The sequence below is a fragment of the Lonchura striata genome, chromosome Z (genome assembly GCF_050655825.1).
Source record: "Lonchura striata isolate lonStrDom1 chromosome Z, ASM5065582v1, whole genome shotgun sequence".
NCBI classification, from domain to species: Eukaryota; Metazoa; Chordata; class Aves; order Passeriformes; family Estrildidae; genus Lonchura; species Lonchura striata.
This window is the reverse complement of record NC_140740.1, coordinates 68309552-68335653: the sequence shown is the minus strand read 5'-3', so window position 1 is coordinate 68335653 and position 26102 is coordinate 68309552. Positions and strand designations below refer to the sequence as shown.

Below are 26102 nucleotides of genomic sequence, written 5' to 3'. Positions count from 1 at the left end.
TGCCCAGGAAAAAAGATCATGTTTAAACTGCTGACAGTCTCTCTCCTAGCCTAAGAAGCTATTGGTCATCTTGGTATCAAGTGCCCAGAGGTAGGTCATGTTCAACTTGGATGCCTCCATAACCTTCTCTTCAAAACAATTTCCCAGATGGATGATCCCAATGTGATTTTATTCCTTTCCTTCCAGGTTCCAGTTTCAGCATTTTCTTAACTTTATTATCAAGTTGGTAAAGCATTACTCCCTCTTGGTAAACTCATACTCACTGCTTCTGGTTGTTTTTTCTTGCTCAATTGCCTGGAAATGATTTTCAGGATCCTTTCCACAGATGAAAGTGCGGCCTGTAGCTCTCTGGGTCCTTCTTCTTGCCATTCTTGAAGATAGAAATTACGCTTATTTCCTGAAATCCTTAGACATCTCCTGTAATCACCATGATCTCTTGAAGATAATGAAGAGGGGCTTAACATTAACATCAGGCCTGACTCATGGGCACAACTCATCAATTTCCTTGGATTTATGGATGTAGAGGCTGCTCAAGTTTTCCCTAGCCTGTTTCTCTTTCACCAATTACATAACCTTCCTACTTCAGATTTTGTTCCTGGTTTTAGATATCTGGGATTTTTAAAGACCTATTTTGCTAGTAAAGTTGGTAGCAAAAAGAGGAATTCAGTACCCTCAGACTGTTCCATGTTCTTTTACAGCAAGGTTCCTAACTCATTCAGCAGTATTTTCCTTAGTTTACCTGTTGATATATTATTAGATACCTTTTTCTTGCCTTTGAAATCAGATTCCATTTCATCAGACACTCTTTCTGGGCTTTGATTTTCTGACCTGCATGTCTCCATGTCTCTCCTACCTGGTTACCTGTCCCTATTTCAACTTTTCATATATTTTTTTGTCTGAGTTTTGTCAGTGCATGTTCCCACATGCAAGCCCCTAGATATTTTGCCTGTCTTCCTGCTTTTTGGGATAGACTGCTCTGAGCTTGCAGGATGAGTACTGAACATGAACCGTTTCTCCTGGACCTTCCTTCCAACCAAGGCTTTATGTAATGGGATTGCTTGAAGATGAGTCTTGAAGCTCAAGCCAGTTCTTGCTCTCTTGAGATCAGAGCTGTAATTTTCTTTTTGCTCTGCTTCCTCCTCTCAGGGTCCTGAACTCCACCATCTCATGGGAATGGTACTCACGGCTGCCTTTGACTTTCACAATCCTTTCTTGTGTGAGAGCATGAAGTCCAGCAAAGAAGCTCAACACTGTTTTCTTTCTCACTTGAGTCAGGAAACTGTCACTTCAGGCATGTCCTTTATGGTTTATGTCATGCTCTTCTGTCCTTGTTCCAGAAGATACTGGTGTGATTTGAGTTGGCAATGAGGATCAGGACCTGTTAATGAAGGTCCTTCCAGCTCTCTGTAGAAGGTCTCACCTTGTTCTTCTTGGTCAGGTGGTCTATAATAGACACCCAGTATAACCCAAAAGCTCTGTTTTTTCATAATCCATCTCCAGGAAAAACTCCATGCCTTTCAGCTGCTCTTTTAAATAAAGGGCATCTACCTCCTCAAATTCTTCCTCTGTCCATCCTAAAAGGAAGCCCTAATAACTCAGTTGAAATACTCCAATCATGTTAGGTGTTCCACTGCATCAACCTGATTCCAACTAGATCAAAGTTCTGCCACTCTACACAGATTTTTAATTTACCATGTTTTTTCCCCCATGCTACATGCATTACTCTACAGGTACTTCAGACATGCACCCCTGATGATTTCCCAGACGGTGCTTAGGGGGAGAAAAAATATATTTTGGCATTTCATACAGTGTTTTAAAAGTTGTCATGACATAAGCAATAAGTTTAGGAAAATATTCCCAAAGTTCTTTTGAAATAAACAGAATTTTAATTGCGTAGACATAGGACATAGGAACAGACAATAATTATTTCCAAATCCCATAACAAGTTTTTACTCTATTAATACTTCAATTTCAGGAAGAACATAAATTCTGTGAACAGAAAAAAACTACCTTTTACCAGAAGATTTCATATATTTATTGACCTAAATCAACATATTAGTAGTGAGAGCAATTGAAAGATTAATTTGTTGCAAATTTTTTAATAAACATTGATTCCAACTTTTCTCTCTGTTTCCCATGAGTCACACAGCAATGTTATTTGTATAACAGAGCTGATATTCTTAATTAATTTTGTTTCATGAAAATTTTATTAGTAAAATATGCACTAGTTACTCCTCATTATACAGGAGCACTTAAAACTAAACTTTAGATACAAGATGCATGAGGAAAATGGTCCTTTGGCCAGAGGAGTTAGCTTACAGAGTAAAGGTCTAAGTTTTATAAACAGCAGAAGGAAAAAATTTCTGTCTGCTTGGATATTGGAGGTAATAACAGGACTTGTCAGCATTTCTTAGAATTTTTGCAAAGTAAGCTGTGAGCATTCATTGGAAGCAATAAGATACTGCTGTCTCATATTTTGAGTACTGAATGGAGGCATAGCTGAAGTGAGATAGAAATTAGCTTTAACTTTTGCCAAATGTAAATATTCCCATGAAAAAATAAATGAAAACTCAGGGTTCTACACTGGTCTGTTTCACAAGGAAATGCATTGTGACAACATGATTTTGAACCAATAGTTATGCATAGCAAAAAGCAGTAAGACAGATAGAAGCCTCTGCTATAAATTCCTATTTATTTTCTTGTTATCTTGTTAGACTAGTTCAGACACTTTCTAGAATTTAACAAGCAAGTAGCAGAATGATTAAGACTCAAGAGCTGATGACAATGAACTGCATGGTCACATGAACTTACTAGAATGGACAGTCATCCTGAAAGAAAGCCTGGACAACTTGGAAGAGGGTTGCTGCCAATAACTGTGCAAAATTCAAATTTGTATTTTAAAAGCCAAATCTAAAGTCCTGGCATGACATTACCAGAGAGACAGTCCAGACTAAAAAGTGTGTGGCTGGTGAGAAGCCTTACTAGAAGGGAGTGGACAACAAGCTGAACAGGAGTCAAAAAAGGCAAATAGGATCCCAGGGGCATTACTAGCATGGATATCACCATCATCCCACTCAGTGTATGTCAGGTCAGGCCTGGAATATACTCTATTCAGTTCTCAACTCCACAGTTAAAGAAAGACTCAGACAGCCTGGAGAGGCTCCAAAGGAGGATCATGGTAATAATCAAATGGATGGAAATCTGCCCTAGGAGGAAAGACTAAAGTAGTTAGATCTCTGGTGCCTGTACAAGAGAAAACTCAGGGGGGGAATCTGATCACAGCATTCCAGTGCTTAAAGTGTGGCTACAAGATGATAATTATCACTCGTTAGGGAACAACAACAAAAAAAAGAGTATATTTATTCTCGTGTTTAAGTTACCATTTGCAAATCAGTTTTTTGTGTAACACATGGTATACTTGAGCACATGCAGAAAACAAAATAAACCAGGACTATTTAGTTCCCAGTTACCTGAGGTTGCATGCTGCAAACCAATTGTGCTGTGCGACTGACTCAGTGCATCACAACTTGGTCTGATAAATCTTATTGGTTCAGCTAAAGCTTAGTACTTAAGTGTAGTTAAGCAAACAGGCATATAGCCCAACAAGGAGATCAAATTAATAGTTTCTCTATGACTCAGAACCCTGCAGGCAGAATGATGCCAAAGAGGTCAGAAAATTCAGACTGATTGGATCTTAGAGGTCTTTTCCAACCTTAATCAATCTGTGACTGTGTAAGAAAATGACAGACATGTCAGTGAACTGAGCTGATAATTCCTGAGCTGACACTTGTATCACATTCCACATATTATTTAGGATTCTTGTCTTCCCCACATTTTTTTTTTTTTTCATTATTTACAGCATGAGACATTATTTAGGGCTTGACTTCTGTCAAGAGAGCTTAAGATATTTCATATTGTGTCAGAAACAAATAAATCCATTAATGGAAAACCTGAATTTTGCCTTCTAGAATAGGTTGAATGTCTTAAGATAAAAAGACACCTAAATAATTTTAGATTTCTGTTATTAGTCATTCTTGTCATATTAGAGGAGACACCTATAACCATGTTTGGTTTATGTAAAACAAGAGTTTCTCTAGCTAATTTCTCAACAGAACTTCAGTAAGAAATTAAAATAATGGGTCTTACTGCAGCAGATTTCTCTGATGACAGTTAGCTAGTTTTCAATGCTTGAGAACTGAAAAAATATTTTGACAACTAGCAGTGAAAGCTTTCAAGCCAATTCCACTTCCATAAAAAAGTGTCACAACTTTTTATTATGTGTTCATTATCTTGCATGCTTAGGATGTCTACTAGAATAAATTTTTACTGTGAGGGTGGTGTGATACTGAAATACATTGCCAAAGGAAGTTGTGGATTCCCCAGGCCTGGCAGTGTTCAAAACCAGGTTGGGTAAAGTCCTTAGCAATCTGGACTACTGAAAGGTGTCCCTGCCCATGACAGGAGGGTTTGGATTAGATGATTTTTAAGGTCACTTCAAACCTTTGACATTCTATGGCTCCATGACTTCTTTACATTAAGAATAAGCAAGGCTGATTTATTGCAAAGTACTGTCCAGTTTCCAACATGCTATGCTTCAACTCTTTCACTTCAATATTAAATAGCAATGAGTTTATATTCAAATAATTACATATTAAATAGGGAAGAAATAGTAAAATTTCTGTGCAAATAGGTATGTTTATTATTTAGTGTGAACACCAGAATCCACATACCATATACAATCCGAGATACTGTAATTTTCACCAGACAAACAGTCTGATTGATTTCAAGGCCTTCATCAAAAAATAAAGGCTGATCTTAAAGTTCTACTAAAGCTCAGACTTACTGAGTATCCCTGCTATTACGTCCTGCAGCTTCACAGCTTCACTCCTTGTAATAATACAGCACAATAATGCCTGGAGCAGTCAAGCCATATTTCAGGCACTAAATCAGTCTCTAATCTCTCACTAAATCAATTGCATGTCTGCAGTATATCTTCCTGTGACCACTTGTACTTGCATATATATGGAACTCTGACACATATAAACACTTACTTATGGAAAATTAGTTCTCATTTCTCATTTCCCGTCTCTCAACCCAATTATTGCCTTTGTTGCTTTCCTTAGTGATAGCTGAAGCAAATGCCTTAAAATTAGACATCCAGTTCTATTTACTAACATCTAATACTAATCCTTTCAGTATATTGCTCAGCAATCAATGATTTTGAGAGTTTTGTTTAGCAGTTGCCTGAATTTATAAATAAGTATGTCCCTAGAATATGTCAAGCCAGATTGTCTGTGTAATCCTTAGTCCTTCTATTAAAATTTCCCTAATGTGGAGAAAAATTATATTCTGTTATGTTTCTGCAGCATGAGGTCTTAAGTATTAATTGACCTCATACTTGAGGTGACAAAAAATGTTTGGTTTTGTTTTTTGTTTTCAATTTGATAAAATTGGAGTTTTCTCATTTTTATTTTTATTTTGAAATTGAATTATCCCACAGACTCAGATCAGACTGATTTTTGATATTGGGCCCCAGATGCATGCGGCTTGACTACCAAGAACAGTATTTGAATTAAAATTTAATTTTTAAACAGAGTATAATTTAGTTTATTGATGATATATGCACTGATGCATCCAACATAGCAATTATGATTTAGTTTTATCTGTTTAAAGTTACAGTAATGGGAAAAGAATCAATAGGCTCAGACTGGTATAAGATCATGTTTCACCCATAATACATGCCTAAGTAAGGACTTACATACAAAAGTTAAAACTGTGAGAATGATTTATCTGAAATTCTTATTGGCACATTTTGCAGTTATTTTTGACAAGTTGTGAGTATGTTGAAGTAACACCTTCATATAAAAAATACAATGTTTTAGAGCAATAATCCATTTTTAGATATAACTACCTGAAGTCCTTGCCTACCTCACAACTAATATTTGTGGGAATACTTCCACAAAACCTGTGTTATTGTCCAAATATTTTTCTGACTTATTTGCTGCATGAAAAGTACCATTCAGGTATTCTTCTGAAAACTGATTATAATCTGTCAATATATGCTGCAGGCTGAGGTTACAGTTGATGAGATTTTCTTTGTAAGAGAAAATAAAAAGAAACTGTTTACAAAAATAAAATTCAAAGAAGCATTGGTATTGAGAGATGAAGAGGGGATCTATATTTACAATTTGAAGAATTTAGTAATAAGTAATTATATTAGTTTTACTATATTCAGAATTAAAATTAAACTTAAAAGCAAGAGGAGTCAATATTATGCTAGGTCTTGCTACAACCCTTGTTGAAGTGGAACATGTATGTGTCCAGGAATATGTCCTAATGATTGATTTCAAATGGAAAAATTAATTGGACATCATGGGATAATATCAAATCCAAATGGGGAAAAAAATAAGGATGAAAAAAAGTGAATTAAAACAAAATAAGTTAGACTGCCAATGATCTTTGGTTCAAAAAGTCAATTCCCTAGGTCAATTCCTGTGGTTATCCCAAAGACAATCACAAAACAGAATAATTAAAAAAAATATTTCCATCACAACACAGAGGGGGTTGTGGATTTTATAAGAATAATGTTCCAGAATTTTCCCAAATTTTCTTTTTCAAAGATTTATCACTTTTATCAAATAATCTGGAGGAAGGGATCAAATGCACCCCCAGCAGGTTTTGTGGTGACACCAAACTGGGGGCAGTGGCTGATCCACCTGAAAGCTCTGCTGCCGTTCAGTGGGACCTTGATCAGCTGGAGGGTTGGGCAGAGAGAAACCTGATGAGGCTCAACAAGGGCAAGTGCCAGGTCTTGCACCTGGGCAGGAACAGCCCCAAGTGCCAGCACAGGCTGGGGCTGACCTCCTGCAGAGCAGCTCTGTGGAAAAGGACCTGGGACTCCTGGTGGATCACAAGCTGTCCATGAGCCATCAGTGCCCCCATGGCCAGGAGGGCCAATGTCATCCTGGGGTGCACTGGGAAGAGTGTGGCCAGCAGGTCAAGGGAGGTGATCCTCCCCCTCTACTGAGCCCTGGTGAGGCCACAGCTGGAGTGCTGCGTCCAGTTCTGGGCTCCCCAGCACAAGAGAGACAAGGAGCTAATGGAGAGGGTCCAGTGGAGAGCCACGAGGATGATCAGGGGTCTGGAGCTTCTCTCTCATGAGGAGAGACTGGGCCTTTTTTTTAGTCTGGAGAAGACTGAGAGGGGATGTCACCAGTGCTCATAAATATCTCAAAGGTGTGTGACCATGGGATGGTGCCAGACTTTTCAGTGGCACCCAACAACAGATTAGCAGTGCCAGTAAATTGAAATATAAAGTTCTGTATCAACATGAGGAAGAACTTTACAGTGAGAGTGGGTATAGCATGGGGACAGGCTGCCTGGAGAGGTCATGGACTCTTCCCTTCTAGAGACATTCAAAACCCACTTGGATGTGTTCCTGTGTAACCCAGTTTAGCTGATCCTGTTTTGCATCAGAGTTAGACTAGATATCGCCACAGGTCCCTTTCAAATGTAACAATTAGATGATTCTGTAATTCTTTCTATTCTATGCAAAATCCAATCATATGTTACTTCCTACAGTAACAGTGTCCTGTTGTTTTTATACAAGTACTTCATCCTTTCTAGCACTCCACTCTCTCTACCTCGTACCTAGAAAGAAACTCTTTATTACTTTGTAAATTAATTACTTAATTATTGTAATTGTTTTAACTATTTTAACTATTTTTTAAATGAGCAAAACTAAAACTAGTCATCTATTTCCATTCTATTTTTGTTTCTTTGAATTCATGTTCATTTAATTTTCATAAAAAATTTTCTCACAGATTGTATTACCCTAGGAAAATATACTAGGGATTCCTAGGGTTACTTTGTATTTCAGCAGTACTGCCAATATAAAGCATTTTACCAATGATTTTACTTTATTTATTTTATAAGATGCCAAAATACTCTTATGTCAGTATGATTATTTACTGTTCTGTTGAGCAGTGAATCAGTACAAGAATTAGTTAAATCTCTACACATTTCAATCTCCCAAAAATATTCAATGAGTTTTGTTTATGCAGCAAAACTCCTGAAAACCCAAAAGTTTCCATGACGGAAGAAATTCATCCTCCAGAGAGCTCTTTTTTTAGGATAGAGAAGCTATAAAGTCAGACCCAACATTAAAATATGCTTTTAAAGCAGAAAAAAATAATATCTTGTTAAGAAGAGCTCTTAATTATGATAAAAACAGCACATGCTTTGAAGATCCATATAACTGATCTAACCTTTAAAAACCAGCACTGATTTATCTCTCCACCATCACATTTTAATAATGAATCTCCCTGATAAATGTGCATCTTTTAAAAAGACACACAAAGGGCCATACATACTTACCTTGTGCAACTCCCACCATTGATTTAATGACATCACTTACAGAAATAAAATGGATAGGATTGCAGTTTCTATATATAAATGCTGAGCATTTATTTTTTAGAGCTAGAACTGGTTTAAGATGCACTATAATGATGGAAATAGATATATATTCAAAGAAACAGTACTGACCTACTATCTGCACTTTTCTCAAGCTATTTTCAGCACCTTTGCACATTTACATTTCATAAGCAGAAAAGGAACATTTCTCACATTGCTTTATAAAAAAATGGAGCTGACTTTGGCTTCTGTCTGTCTAGAAGCATGCTTCACTGAATATAATTTCAAAGTCTGATCATTCACAGTTTGTCTTTGGCTTGTGGCAAGGATATGGCTTAGGTCAAACTGCTTTTTTGGGGTGGGGGTGCTTATTAGTAAAGCAGTACCATTTACGAAAAAAAAAAAGGTTGGAAGCAGTTCACTTTCTTGTAAATCTCAGAAATCCTCACACAGGTCTTATAAACACATATGTACCGGTTATATGCAAATCCATACTAAGCAGAAGAAACAAGGTGATGTATCCCCAGGTAATAAAATGTGTATGTTCCTTATGAAGGTTTACATACCTTCAATATATTTCCTCTGAAAAAATATTGTTTTGAAGATTGTAGCTTTATAAAGTATGCTAATCTTTTGGGGAATTCTTGCACAACCTTTTAAATATTCTTAATATTGTATGGTCTGTTTCATATTATATTATGTCTTTACACTGCTAACCTGCAAGCTCAAGTTATTTGACTAAGTAAATGAAGCTTTTCAGGCAGCAATGTGACTGGACTAAAATCAAATCACTGTTATCATAGAAAGTCAGTTGAGGTCAAAGATAACTCACACACAATGGAGGAATAGAGGAGGCTATAGAAGCATCACAGAAGCAGGTGATTATCTTCAATTCAGGTACTGATGAATTTCTCATCAACTAACACAAAGCCTACATGTAAATAACATGAAACAAAGAATAACCCTAGAGCTGATCCAGTTTGAAATTCTGAATATTATTTCAAAAAGTGCATAAAGCAAAAGCCAACAGCATAAATCCAATAAATTGAATAATTAATTAAGTTTATGAAGGCATGATACAAAAAATGGATTACCTATTAGATGAGAACCCAAAGATATAAAAATTCCATTGTATTTAAATACAGCTCAGAGTACAGAAAAAAGAGAAAAAGAAAGCTAAAATCACAAAAATAGAAAACTTAAACACAGGCATTCAAGAAAATTGAAATCTGTCCTTCACTCTGTAATCATTCTTGTAGCTGTGCTACCACTTCATGAATTAAAGACAGAAAAATACTTCATGAATCTTAGCGACTATTATAATGAAACTAATTAAGAGTATCATTACAAGACTAAAACTAGATAAGAAATATAACATCAGTTTTCATAGAAGATAAGTAAACTAAATGTTGGTAAAAAAACTTGGAAAGATAAATCAAAATGAAGAGGTTGAATGATTAAAGAATGCTAAGTGGGAAAATAAAAACAAACAAAACAAAACCAGAAGTGGATATAGCATTATGGATAAATATGAAAAAGATGTCTAAACTTAAATGTAAGCATGAAATTTTAATACTGATATTAGTATGAGTAAGAATAGACTTCTGAATGCCTTTAAAGTCAGATAAGGATGGCAAAGAAGAAATGAATCCTGGATTATGTTCACTGCAAGATGAACTCACACTGTCATTTATATCAGCATACTTGTTTAAGATTATCCTGTAAGACAGAAGAGTCGGAAAATAATTTAAACAAAGGTATTAATTTTAAACATAATTCTTACCTGCTTATTTTCAGAGATAGGTATGATATTCAGACTCTTATTATACCTATACATACACATGAATAGGTCCTAGTTATCTCTGACTCTCAAATTGTATTAGCAAAGATTGGAGAAAAACTTAATCCAGTGTACTCTTAATACACTTCTGTGCAGCCAATACTTTGTATTAGAGGGTGATGAAATAAAATCTGAGAAAACAGATGCTTAAACAACTATTTTTCTGGGTAAAATCTTTTAATATCTCTAAGAAATATGACAAGACAGGGATTCCTTGACAGAACTATTAGATGAAGGGAAAAAAAAAGTTTATATATGGTCAGCTTATTAGGCAGAATTTGCATAATGTTTTACAAGATAAGGTAAATAAAATTAACATTCCAGAAGAAAATAATTATTTAAAAGGTAATATAAATTAAACTTCAATAAAAACTGCAGTGGATTGAGCTATTGCTATCCTTTCTTCTTCCTTTGGGCATTAAACTATTACAAGACAACAAATCAGCCAAAATAATTCTATTTCTCTTTAAAAGGCATGGATGGATTTGATCTAAATCAGTGAATAATGTGAAATGAAGTTGTCTGGAAATCTGAGAAGAAATAGTCATTCCCATTGCAAATCTTATACAAAATGTAATATTCATATAGATGATACAATTCTGATATAAAAGCTGTACACTCTTTCACCCCTTTAAAAAGGAGAGGAGGAATCTGTAGATTTTCCAAAGATGAAAGAGACTTCAAGAAGACACAGACAGTTCAAAATTAAAAGGAAAGGATAGTATTTCAAAAACACTTGACCTATTGTCAAAATATAGACAGGAAGGAAAAAAAGGTGCAAAAAGAAATTATGGAATATGTTAACAATGAAATTAAAAAATTAAAATTAAAGATTACTTAAAAAATGCACAGACAAAAAGAAAAAATAAGATATTTCATTTCACTTTTAACCCAAAAAGAAGAGAAATATAATAAACAATTTATCCTCATACTGAAGTGAAGTTAAAATAAATCTAGGAAAGTATCATATTCATAAGATCTCCTGCTCAAGCACAATTTAAAGGTTGGGGTTTTGTTTTTTTTGCTTTGTTTTTTTCTATAACTTCAAGATTTTTGAATTTTCTTAATAGAAATAGGTCTTATTTAGAATTTTTTAAAAATTCATCTTTGTATTTGAAACTACTCCTTTTTTTTCATTCATGGTTTTAGGAACATCTGATGTCCTGCCAGTTGCAGCTGGGAAATGCAATGACATGCTGCTCTTGTCAAAATTAAAAAGGAAACTCTATCAGGTTGTTATTCTGGTGCCCTGGAAAACTTAGTCACGTTTGAACCATTTTTCATACCAGAGATAATGCTGGAAAACTATGTATCTTCTTCTTCTTTTTTTTTTTTTCCAGGTAAAAAGCCTTTTTTAGAGATTACACTTTTCAGCATTCAGCGTGTTTTTTCCCTACTGCACACTGTAAGCACAAGTTATTAAAGGAAAAATTATATTTAGAGAGTATAGGCAGCAAAAATCCTGCAAAGAGCTGCATTTTCAGTGAGGAGTTGCATTTGAAAGTGCATGTCACAGTCAGATCTTCCACACCTGGCTGCAAGAACAACAGGAGCAAAAGGCTGTCACTAACTGGGAGGCAGGCTGGCAAAGTAAATCAAATCTATCTGAACCTGTAGCAACAGAAGATCTGTTAAACACACCCCAAGGGGCATAACTCTGAACACTTTCACAGCAGATAGAACAGGTTGATCTTGAAATAACCATAAGAAACAGTCAACTAAAATCAGGTCTGTAGCATCTGTTAGGCAACTTTCCTAGAGTCAGTGCTATTTACAGGGTAATCTGTACTGAAATTGTACTGCGAAATAAAGGAGGAGAGGAGGATGAAAACATCTGTTTTGTTTTTAAATCAGAAACAAAAAATTATTGTTATGCATGCCAGAAAAATTAAGCTCACATTACTGTGCAAAATGATTTTACTGTTCTGAGAACCTTTAAAATAGTTCTGTAGTCCAATGTCAATCTAATAAAGACAAGGGTAATTGGCCTGGTTTACATGAATAATCCTATTGATTTCAGTAAAACTACTTGCATGAGTAGGCCAATTATATTTTTGTTCTTACTGAGTATTCACATATCATTCTTCTTGAGTCTTGTAACAATTCCTGAAGCTCTTAAAAATTTGTCTACAGTTATTTTTATTTAATATTATGTCACTGTCCATATTCCCTACCTTCAGGATACCTGCTTATTTTTCCTTAAACTATGTTAATAATCTCTGAAAGAATGATAGCCATAACCCAAATAATGCATACATTAATACCAAAACAGTATAGTTATTAATCTAGAAAAACTAAATATATTGTATTACTTTTAAGGATAACATGATATTATTCTTAAACACATCAGTTTTATGTCCTACCATTATGACTCACTCTGTGTACAGTACATGGGATCTTGCTGTTTACAAATACTGTCATTGTCATTTTCTTCCTACTGATTTTAGCCCTGCTTATTCAAGTCAAAAGGCAATTTATTTGTTTTATTTAAAAATAATATGGTACAAAATTGTTATGAACAATGCCTCCCTTTTTCAATCAGCAGTTGACTTCTCAATTTTTATAAAATGTCCAGTATAGAATATAATATTAAAAATTTGCCTTTTAAGCAGTTCTATATTTTCTATACCAAACGGAAATGCCAAATTATTTTATCAGAAATAATATTATCACAACAGGCATCACAGAAGCAATGATTAGCCACTAATTGAAAAGTGTCACAAGCTTCTTTTTGATATCAGAAAATTGCATTATTCTTATGTCTACAATGAGAATTTTACATCCTAACATTCTTGAATTAGATTAACACTGTGTCTGTGAAGATCCTGAAACGCATTCCTTGCACAGTGCTTAGCAGGGAAGGAAGAAGGTCACTGCAATCCTCTTCTTTCTAAAGTTTGGATATGTGTGCTCTAGTTTGCTCATTTTTTAGCTACTGCAGGAAAGCATAAAATTCTGAGTCAAGGTGAACTGGTGGAGCACAAGTATAATTGATTAAGTACATGGGGAGTCTTTTCATAAGCAAAATGCCTACTACTATGTAAAGGCTTTTCTTGACATACAAACTCATTACTACAATCCTATAATGTCACTTGTTTTATTCATAGATTATTATACACTATTAACTTGCATTAACATGATTGCAAGCCTAAGGACTGATTAATTATAAATATATAATAAACAAGATTACATTGTATTATATTTCCTGGCAATAAATCTGCATTTATTTTGTGTGAGTTGATTTGTTTCACCCATTAGGAATGATCTATGGGCAAACAGAACTTAATAGCAGAACTTTCTCTTACATTCCTTCACTGAAAAAAACAGCAAAAGCATTGACAACAAACTGCTACAGGACTACATTTCATGGTCTGAAATTTAAATCCTAAACCAGAACTCCATAGCTGATGTATCTTCCGTTCTTGGGTGAACACCTAACAAAAAACAGCTCAGTTCACAGTATGTGGATGATTCCTAGATTTTTTTTGTACCTATGCAAGGAAGCACTGTCTGATTCTGATCATGTTGCACCTATCCTGCTGGTAAAACAAGAATATCACTTCACAGCTGTAGTAAATTATCAGGGCCCATGATCCTTCAATCAGTTCATACTCATATGACCACATGAACAAAAAAACACTAAATAAAAATGAAAATTCTCAGCCCATTGAAGTTTACATTCATTTCTGACATGAGCTCAAGGAGACCTAGCATTTTATCTATAAAGGTCAGTTTCTTCAGACAGAAAGAGGTTGAAAGACAAGGAGTTGAAAATAATGTAGGATATTACAGAGGCTTTTGCTTACACTTAATGAATTTCCCAAGCAATGAATCAGTATTCTGAGATACACTGAAAACTTTATATAGAAATTATATGTTTGATTTGCATTATACATTAGGTATGAATAGGAAATCTAATATAACCTATCTTTATCCCTCTTTCCACACATAATGTATAAACAATAAATAGAGAAGAAATTTTGTCAAATAATTAAGTATAAATACAGACATCCATGGTATAAAAACAAGTTTGAAGAAAATCCTTTCTTTTCAAAATATATGGCCTCAGAGACAGAATCTTAGCATCATAAATATTAATGTGTATTAAAACCACATGGTAGCGCAAGTAAATAGATGCCATTTTTACATTTTTTTTGTAGGGGTTTACTATGCTATTTCCTTCAGAGAGATGTCTCACATTTCTGTGTATGCTAAACATGCATGAGCTATCAAACAAAGAATAAGCAGGAGTAGAACCACTGTTACTAATTTTTTCAGCGAGATTTATGCATTTCTAATGTGCTTTAGGCCTTTTCCCATCAATGTCTAAATGAACCAGTAGGAGAAAACTATATTTTGAACTTATTTTAAATAACTCTTACAATTCACATTTTACTTCACATCGGTACTATTATCATGTTATAAATATGTCATATTTCATATGCCACAACATTTAAAAAATAAAATCAGGAAAACTCAAATAGAAAGTTTTAGGTTAAATATGCTGCTTTACAAAAAAAAAAAAACAAACAACAACAACAACAAACAACAACAAACAAAAACAAACAAAAACAAACAAAAACAAACAAAAACAAACAAAAACAAACAAAAACAAACAAAAACAAACAAAAACAAACAAACAAAACAAAACAAAACAAAAACAGAACAAAAAAAACACCCCCAAAAAAAAATCTTAGAATGTAAAGTAAGTTTAGTCTTACGTAAAGAAATAATTCAGTTTTGTTTCAAACCAAAATATTTCACTGTATTTTTAAGCTTGTGTTCACACAACGTATGAAAGTGAATTCATGCTTTATTCAGAGGTATGTATTTTTTTCAGCAGGAAAAAAAAAAATATTTCTTGTTTCAAAACCCATAAAAGTTAAAAAATAAGCAGATAAACAGTTTGCAGTGAACCTGGAACATCACAAAGTAAAAGCAGTCATATTAAAAGCCTCTTTCCGTAAAGAATGACTCATACAGAAATCTAACTAAAGAATTAAATAACAGAGTAAGGCGCCATACCTGTCTATTATTTTGTTTCTTACATTCCTCTTAATCCATGTCATCAATGTCGTTTTCTGGCTAAACTGCATATTGGCCAAATGGGCAGTCAGCAAATTTTAAAAAGAGCAAAAAATATTTTAAATAAAAATGCTTCATCAGCTGCCTCTAGTGAAGACCCTCTTTTGTCCATTTTTTTTGGCAATTGCATTAACACTATAATGTGAAAACAAACACATTTCATTTGAAAAGAGATTGTCACATTTGAAAATAATTTTCATGGTATAGGGCATCAGTCACTTTTAATTGTACTGAAACATAGCAAAAAAAAGGAGTGGTTCACACCATCAAGAAAATGCAGTAGTTTGGGCACATGCCAAAGTAACACCAATGAAACTGAAAAGCTGATTTTTGGTGAAATGTTAAAAAGAGATAATTAAGGAATGAAGAATTTGACAGGCCTTGTAAAATGATTTGTAAGATGGAAAAAAAAAACAAACATAGCCTGAATTTGTTGAAGTTTTCTGTGAGACTTTAGAGGGAGCTAGGTATCCAACCTTCATAGGAATCTTTGAAAATTCTGCTCTTTGTGTTCCCAGATTTTTTTTTTCAAGGGAGAGAGAAATAACTCTCTTCCCATGTTTTGTACTTTTGATACAAAATAGAGATAAGGGCTTTTTGTGTACAAATGTGTTAACTCCCGTGGAGTTAACTGCAGCAGTGGAGACTGTTGATGTCTGCTTTATGAGATAGAATATATCCAGTGTAAAGAGAAAATGTAAAATGTGATGATATATTTCTTCTACAGGAAACAATGCTATGTGCAACTGCTAATTTTATAACAATACATATAAATCACTTCTGTTTCCTGTGTGCTGTGGAAATGTTTTTAATGCATTATTGTGAAATATGATAGATGAAGCATAAAAGAAATCATAGAAAAATACTAAGGATATGTTTTAGTGAAAGGATAGCTTTGGTCTGCAGTTATGTGGACTGAACAAAGCCAAGTTCTTAGATCCCAATAAATGAAGCACTTTTGTCTTGATCATATGTGCCATCTCCTTTATTAATATCAGTCAAGGCAATCTTAAGATTGTTTGTGGTTTATGTCAAAGAACAAAGCCATTTTTATCAGTTCTATTCTCACTCATTACATGCAAATCAAGTAACTAATTTTATCCTCTCTAACTGTATCTCATCTAATTACCAGTTTAACCTGCCAATCAACATGGCAGACTTGGATTCCTTAGGAAGCAGAGAAGAATATCACCTGCCAAAATGACCTAGAGAATAAAGGAAATAGTGTCTAAATTTTTGAGAAGAAGTTGTGTGCTAGGAAGCTGTGTTGTTTCAGAAATGATCTGAAATATGAGTAGAGGTATAGAAGAAAGCACGCACAAGGCAAGACTTGGGCTCCTACCATCTCATGGAAGTACCTCAGAACTCTTAGAAGACTATGAATAAACTTAAGAGCATCTTAATCTTACTGAAACTGACATTACAACCATCATTCAGTTCTGTCAATATCCAATCATTATTTGAAATGCTATATAAACTATTATTTTTTCATCACCCTGTATGACGCTCATTATTTTAAGACTCAAATTTTCCCAACTACCTGAGTATCATGCAGAATGCCTTGCAGATTTAAGTACTGATGAAGAAATTTTTAAATCTTTTTGATAATTCTTGGCAAAACCTGTGACCCCATGAAGCGGGGGAATAAACACTGGAGCATGTTTTCTGGCAGGACATGTGATAATGCTATAGGGGACCCACACTGGAGCAGCCTGTTCCTGACAGACTCTCTCTTGCACAATGGATTCAGGGTGGAGCAGCTATTGAAAAACTGCAGTCTGTGGGAAAGACCCACACTAAGAAAGTTCATGGAGGAGTATCTCCTGTGGGAAATACACCACACTGGAAAAGGAAAAGAGTCTGAGGAATCCTCCCACTGATGAGGAATAAGCAAAGCAAACAGTGTGTGATGAGCTCATGCTAACTTCCATTGCCCATCCTACTTTGTAACTCAAAGCAAAGAGGGAGAGAAACTGGGAGCTCAGTTAAGCCTGGGAAGGTGTTTTCAAGATTTGGGTTGTTTCTTAATATCCTACTCTAATTTGATTGGCAATAAACTAAATCAATTCCCCAAATCTCAATTTATTTTGCCCGTGATAGTAATTGATGACTGATCTCTGACAGTCCTTATCTTGACCCACGAGCCCTTGATCGTATTTTCTCCCCTGTGTAGTTGAGGAGTGGAATGTTAGAGGAGATTGGCGGACACATGACATTCAGCCAATGCCAACCCACTCAAAGTGTGTCTATTCTGAACACACCTTTTACAAAAGTATGCCTATTAGCAATAGTAACAGTAAAGATCCAGCTGTACCACCACCATCAGTTCATCCAGCAGCGACAAATAACTGCTTCAATAAATGTTTTCAAAATACAAGGCTTATAAAACCATTACAGAAAAAACTGGAACTGTGAATTAATAAAGTGGAATAATACTGTTCTGTCACACCAAGTCTTCTGTGTAAGCAGATAATACTATATTGTGAATGCGTTGTTACCTTTCATATAATGTTTAGTTATCATATTCAGAAGAATTTCTTTACAATTATGTCTGTTTACCAAGCAGATTTATCCTATGGAGTCTATGGAAGTACTGTGTTCTTCTAAGCTCCTGAATCACAAAGCAGTCACCTTAACAAGCATATTTTTTAAGGAGTGTGATCAGAAAATTATTCTTTTTTATTTCTGAATTATAATTCTCTTTCCACACCAGAGATTTATATCACTTGAATATATTCAAACGCTATCTTAAGCTGTAACAAATCCATGAATAGGCTCTATATTCACATACTGAGGAGAAAAATTTCAGAAGTAACTACTCAAATAAAACATCTTCCTAATACTGCAATACCCTTTTCAGCTTTTTGTCAGTGGGGCATTAACTTCTACCTTCATTACAGAAGTAATTTGATTATGTGTTATTTATAAAGAAAAGCAATCTCATGATAATTTTGAGATGTATTCAACATTATGGTTGGATTCTTATTACAATGCATGGGACATAAATATATGTCTATAAATATATAGTTTCTGTTTCAGCTATTTTCAGTACTACATGCATATGCAGGTGACCAATGGCTTTTGCACAAAATTTACCTATGCTAGGAAAGAGGCAGAAGTTCAATTACAACTTTTTTTTTTATTTCTCAGTGTGAAATATCCCTCATCATATACTTACCATTCTTTTCCCAACTTAGTACTATTCAGAAATTTCCATGAGTAAATGCCAATTTTTCCTGTGTCTAGGAGCACAAAACAGAACTATGAAGTGTTTGGTTATTATTTGAGCTCCAATCACACCTTTACTCAGACAGATTACTGCGGTGGTGTGTTTTTCTTTCATTTAATATTTGTTCAATATCTGTTCACCCCCCCCATCCCTAATCTCCTCTCCCCAGTTGTCAATCTTCCCTAGCTCTCCCCTAACCCCCTCATCTCCAAGTTGTCAATCCTCCCTTTCCCTGCCCCTTTCCCTGGAACCTTCCCTGTCATTCATCCTAGCCCCCTCCTCTGCTTCCAGAGCATTCCCTGTCTATTTAGTGAGGCTCAACACCCTATTGATTACTTTGTGCTATTCCACTCCCTTGCTTCCCCTGATAGGTTTGTCATATGTTAGTCCTGCCCTAAACTCCTCCCCTGCTATTCCCTTATTGGTTACTGTTCCTATACCCTTCCTCCTGAATTCTTGTATAAAACCTCTGCTCCCGCTCCCTGGGGGGTCTTGGGGCTCACTGAATAAAACCATCCTGTTCACCCCCAAGTCCTGTGTCACCTCCGTCTGTTCCCGCGCCACCGACTGGGACAGCAGAGCTTCGCAGGAGGAGCGGCCACCCGTTCTCTTCCCTCTCGCAGCCCAGCACGGCACCGCTCGGGGTGCCGCGGCGAGGGGAGCGCATGCCGCGATACAACAGATTACAAAGAGTGCCACTGCACCAACTTGCTTACATTGGTTGATAACAGTAAACTAATCCAAATTTGCATCAAAATAGTTGTGCAACCCTCTAGATTAATTCCACTTCTTGTCATTTTTGTATTTTCATTGACAAGAATATTTTCAAAAGCACACCATGAAATAATGCCCCACAAGAATTCTGTCCATTTTGGGTCCATGATCTAAATAGACGTACCACCCTGTTTATGAGAAAACACAGAAGACAAAGCAAGTGTATTTAGAAATAGAGCTGACACATTGTCAACTTTAGAACCAGCATAAAGATATCAATTTATCACTTTATTGTGATGCATTAACAACTTTATAAACGGATTAGTGGACTATGCATGTAAATAAATCAATTTGCATGTAATCCTTCCAAATGAAAATTTGTCTATCACACTGACTAGCTATGCAATGAGAGGTTGAAAGATTAGTCTCCTAAATGCATGCATAAACCCAAGTATTTTTTTCAATTTAATGTTGTAATAATTTAGTACTAACTACCAAATAATAAGAAATCAGCAGAATTTATAAATGTATTAACTAAATAGAAAACAGATGGTATTACTTATTGGAGGGCCACAGTTATCTCTTGGGTTTACAAAGCTCCTGTGAAAGCTTTGCAGACTTTTCTTATCTTATTTCAAGATTTGTCCAACTTTTCGGAAATATTTCCATATACAAAATAAAGATATTATAAAAGTGTAAAACATATGAACAATCAATCACACTGATATATAAAATAGGGAATTATTAATGACCATGGTACTCAATGTTTATAAGAATTTAATGCAAACATTTATTTAAGGAAATCTACATAAGAAAATACCCTCATCTGATAAGTTGCTGTCTTCTGAAATTTGTAAATTATTTAGATAATTTTTTTTTTTAAGAATCAATTTTTTTTCTGTGCAGAATATTTTCATATATTGAACAGAGAAATACACACACACAAAAACACAAAAAAATTCTATCCCAGCTCTGCATCCTTTAATGAACCAAGATAGTAGCAGCTTAGTCTGTTTTCACAGGACTCAGTGTAATGGTCCACCATCAATTCTCCAAAAGCCAAATTTTGGCATCTAACCACTTTCCACTAAATCTGAGGGGAGTCTTTTCTCTATTTTCCTGGATAGATTTAAATTTCTCCCTAGTAGCTGGTATAGTGCTGCATTTTGGATTTAGGATGAGAATACTGTTGATAATGCACTGATGTTTGAGTTGCTGACAAATAGTGCTTACCACAAGACAAGGACTTTCCAGCTACTCACACTAGCTCTTCAACAGAGACTGGGAGAACATAACAAGCTAGGAGGAGACATGACCAGGACAGATGATCCCAATAGACCACAGGGGTATTACTCAGCATATAGCGTCATGCTCTGCATATAAACTATGGGAAAAACTGGTGGGGGGGCTGCTGAGGAACTAGCACAGCATCCATCAGCACAGGTGGTGAGCAACTGCTGTATGCACCCTTTGTTTTGATTTTTGTTGTTACTGTTCTTATTCTTACTGATACTATTATTGTTATTATTGCTACTATCACCTATTATTAGTATTTTCCCTTCCTTTTCTGTCCTATCAAACTGTCTTAATCTCAGCCCACAATTTTTTTAAATTTTTTAAGCAACTCTTTTCCTCATCCCACTGGGAGCAAGGGGGTAGTGAATGAGCAACTGTGTGGTTTTTAGCTGCCTGCCAGTTTAAACTGTGGTATCTCTTGTATCTTCTCTTTCTTTGCCCAGACAGCAGAAGCACACTATTTGTCACTTTTATGAGAAGGAAATGTCACTGATATGTAAGTGCCTGAGCAGATTAAAGTAATACTTGCCATTGTTATCTTTTGATCTCAAAGCATTTCTGAACAAGCATAAAAATATTTATATTTATGCAAGTTTACATCTACACATATATATTAAAAAGCTACACAAAAACATTTCTTCAGAAATAGAATAACACTCATGATTTTGTCAGGAATAAAAGGACATTACTGAAACTTTGTATTAACTTCAATTTTTCCTTGTCTTATCAATTAACAGTCATCTGCAGATTTTGTTATGCTTAGGTAATTTTACCTGATTCCCAAAGGGATTGCTCAAGTTTCCTTCTTTTTGTAAGAAAGACTTTCAGACTTTGAAGTTGAACTGAATGCTGACAAGGTGCTCAAAAGACCATATTAGTTATCAAAAGGCTGTGTTAGTCAGTTGAGATTTTTCTTTTCTATACATGAACAAAACATATGTTACAGGATCCTCTGTGAGGAAAAGCTGTTGTCCATGTTCACAGGAAGGTACTGCATATTGGTATATTGTTCTGCATATGGGTTTGTTCATGCATTCATTTTTATATTTTATGTCAGTTTCTCTCACTTTGTTTTGTACAAATTCTTTTTCATAAGAACACCAATACTAAAAAGACCTAGAACAGCAGTAAATTTATTAAGGATTTTATTAAGTCATCTAGTCATCAGATACAATTCATCAATTGCACACACCTTTCTGCTCTATTTTTGCTAAATGCATCTTCTTTGGAATTTAAATTATGACAAAAAAGTGGCTGACTAATCTGAATTTCTCAATTTATTCATGTTCAATAAAAACCTGTTCATCAGCTTAAACTCAACTACGAGTTCAAATCAAATTTAAACCACCTGGGAGTAAATAAAATTGCTCTTCTTCCCTAGCACGTCAGCTGTGGATAAAAATAACAAGCATATTTCCAAGGAGCTCAAGATTCTAAACCTCTGTTTCTACCAACAGATTTTACTGAAATGATTTAACGATTAGAAAGAAGCACCCTGGGTGCATTTTAGATTAAATATTTTGATCCATGATTAAAGAGAACAGAGAGAAAAAATAGAGGTAGGGTCCTATTTGGAGATTACAGAATGGTTTTACTTTTCACTAAAGTCAGTATTAACTAAATATTCATTGCACACAAATTTTAGATATGCTGTCACATTTGTTTGAATATCTTTCAGTATCTTTATCATCCTCTCTCTCTTCTGTCTTCCTTTCATTTACAGACCATGTATGAAGCTTTAACTGGAAAAACAAGATTACTGAGATTCTTGGAAAAGTCACATATGGGATGTGAGGCCTTGGCTATAAAATACACAATTTAAAATATTTTTTAGACTGTTACCTATCTAATTAAATTCTATTTTGCCTGAGTTCCATTTAATTTTGACAAGATAGCTCTTTTTAAAACCCTGGCAAAAGGACTCTGGGATTGGGAAAGCCAATTGTCAGGAATATTTTAGGCAGTTAAATTGCTTATTCATCAAGACACTGCTGATACAGTGCAGCACTCTACACTGGACTCTTGCTGCTCAGAAATTGCTATGTGTCAAAAAGGCTGGAGGTGCTCACTCACCGCAGGAACTGTTCTCAAGCTCAGACCATTATTCTTGGGACTTGCCTGAACTATATTGAAGGTGCACCTGATGATGTGCTCTGCCAGTCTAAATTGACACAGACAGCTGAACTATTTTGAGGTTTGACATTGGATCTACTCTGTCTCTGTAGAACAGATTGGCACCAAATTGTCACCAGTCCTGCTTTGCTCTGCATTTGGATTTTGTAGAACTCTGCCCTTGACCTTACAGCCTTCCTTCAGTCACTACTTGCTCATACCGTACCTTCACTTAGCAGCTATTCTTACTGCTCATATAGTGCAGATTGTTAAATTGCAATTAATGTATTTTTAGGTAAAGTATTGCAATTATGTGATTTTGTTCTTGCATGGAGCACACATGCGATAGGAATCATTCCATCTCATCTGTTGTAAGTAACTGGTTTTATATGTCTTGGTATAGGTAAATCATGAAGTCCACATCTGAGCTGCTGGCTAGCGCATGATAAACTGCTGAATGTGAAATGCAGGAGACTTTCCTATGTGACACTCCTTCATACCTGATAAAGATGTAACATAATATCCTTTATATGGAAGGCTATATCTGCGGCAGGGCTAGTCAGAATTTTTCTTTGCTGTGTAGTCATATGGTTACAACAGAATACAAAGTACATTGTTTTCTAGAAGCAAAAGGTGAGCCAACAGTTGCAAGCAGCTTTAGCCTGTCTCCTTGAGGGACGACTCAAGAAAGAAATATGATGTACCACTAAACAGATTGTATGAAAGATAGCATGAAATGAAAAAGGCCCCTTTTATATTTTTATGTTTTATAAAATCTTTCTGCTTGAAAATTCTTCTAACAAAGATGAAATCTTCTATGCTAAAAATGTAAAACTGTATTTCTGATGGAGCTCATAATACTGCAGATTGAAAGAATTCTAGCAAAGATCTCAAATGAATAATCACTAATTAAATGTTAAGGGACATTCACTTTTATACTAGAAAAATAGAACACAAGGAAGAGAAAGGGAAGAGAAAAATGCAGTGACCTATGAGTTACCTATCAGATAAATGGCAGAGATAGTATTCATGTGATACTAAGTATAGTTAGTCAAGAATTTAGATATATTATTTTCTTTCATCCAGAAATTATCAGTGTCAATGAAATCTTTATCAGAAGAAAGTTTTGAAGTTACTAAACTAAAAAAATTCTTTTGCAGTTTCACAGCATTATTGGAGTCAAAGCCAACTACCCATTGTGGACATGAGACAGACTAATCCTTAATGCCCTGGCCACTTCTAAGATGGATTTTTGCTAAGGTGGGAGTAACCTGAATTTTGATTTCCCATAGTACAAATGCTGTTCAAGGTCTGTGATAAGCAAAGATTTTCAGAACTTTAGCAGATAATATTTACCCAAAACTACATGGCTAGATAGTAGATTTTGCTATAGAGAGATTTTGCTAACTAAAAATGTAATGCCAAATGACATAACCACTCATTCAAGTTGATAGCGAGTGTTTCAAGTTGAGTAAATAGCAAGAGCTTTGAATAGAAAAGAATAGCAGTTCATCAAAATCAGGTAATAAAAACATGCATGGTATTTAAAATGTCTGCATATGTGTATATATACATATAGATGCATCAGTGTCATTTTAATGACCAAACGTGGAAGAATTTTCAGCATCTAATTTATGCTACACCATTTATTCTGCTTATTTACTTGAGTATTTTTATGACAAATTTAAATAGAGACCTAAATATTTATTAATATCTGTAAAATATCTTGCTCATCATTTTAAAAGAGGCCAATTCCTTATGATGTTTAACTCTTCTTAACCCAGAAACAAAAAACAAAACAAACAAACAAAAAAAAAAAAAACCAACAAAAAAAAAGTAGGAAAAAATGTTTTCATCTGAAGAACAACTATTATTTTGTAGATAAATACAAGAACAGCTAGCATCTATGTGTTTATTCAGCAGATATTTAGATAAATTTGAAGATAAACCCACTTACTTCTAGAGCTGACATTTATGCCAATCAAGTCACCAGTAAAGTATGTCTTGGCTTTCTGCTGAATTACTGAAATTAGGACTATATATGAATTTAAGAATGAAACACAATTTTACTAGAGAGCACATACTCTACCAACATCAACCTTCTTCCCAGAGAAGACCAAGCTGAAGATCAGGTATTTATTGTTCTCTTCAAGAAACAAATAGCAAAAAGGTGACAAACGCAGGAAGTCTTACAGAGAGGTCAAGTAATTAAGGGGAAGTTATGATTTCTTTCCTATTGAATTTATTTCCTATTACAAAGGAGTTGTAGAAGCTTCACTGCAGTGACTTTTGAAGGATAATGTTAACAGACAGCCACTGGCATTCAATCTATTTGATCAAATAGCTACACACATGCAACCATGGCTTGATCTTGAAAATGATTCTGCTTTGGTTAAATGGTAAAAAGTACTCTGACCTTGGTAAGCAATGGCCTCAACGAAGTTATCTTCAGTTAAAGTTTCCTCCGTACATTTGTTTTGATTAGCAAAAGAGTTCTAGTAATAGTTAATGAATGAAATACTGAGTTATCTTCTGTCTGTATTTTTTACACATATTGGAAATAATTTCATAAGTGGCCCACAAGCACTAAGCATTAATTCAAAGCATTTCTAATGGCTCCCCCCTTTTGCCCTATTCTTTACTATTTTGTGGAAATATATACCAATCTTGAATTTGATTAGTAGTCTGATTTAATTTTTATTTAAATAAATCTATTTATAGGTGGCTTGAGTGAACCAGTGGCCTGCACAGCAAATATCTGGCATAAGAGCCAGCTCTATCCTCTCTTCAGCTTCAAAGTATATACCTAAAAGGCATGTTTATGGTTTTGGATTTTATAAATGCAGCCTACTTTAGTAGGTGAACACATACACTTCCTTTCAAAACCATCATTCTGAAAAAAAACATATAATTCATATATGTTTTGACTTAATACTTTAACTTGCATTACAGCATACCCCTAAAATGAGGTGTCATAAAGCAGAAATATCCTGCAATAGATATGTGGCGATCAGCCACCTTAGAATAGATACATTACATTAAAAACATAGAATTCCTTACAAATGCATTAATAAATTTGTCTTGATCCAATTTTAAATTATTTATCTCTGTGTTTGCTACATCTGTGAATGAATATTCATAAAGAACACCAAGTACAATCATATTATTTTTCTCTCCAACGATAATAGAATTATGTATTGAACTTTTTGTAAAACCAAGTTAATGATTTAAGCAAAAGTTTATTTGTTTTACTCACCAAATCACATTAATGTTCCTCTTTATGTACATAATAGAAATTAATGAGATATTCTGGGAAAAAAAAAATAATGCTTCTACTTCTATTACCTCTTTTATTATTCAATGAAAATATGTTTCTGTTCTGGAAACAGGCAAAGGAATGGATGCTTCTGGTCC

At 34.7% G+C, this 26102-nt stretch overlaps 1 protein-coding gene across 30 annotated transcripts in view; it reads right to left on the bottom strand.

Annotated features, from left to right (window-relative positions):
• Positions 1-26102, bottom strand: part of PTPRD (protein tyrosine phosphatase receptor type D) — a 1154377-nt gene that overhangs the window by 939356 nt on the left and 188919 nt on the right. The window lies entirely within an intron of this gene.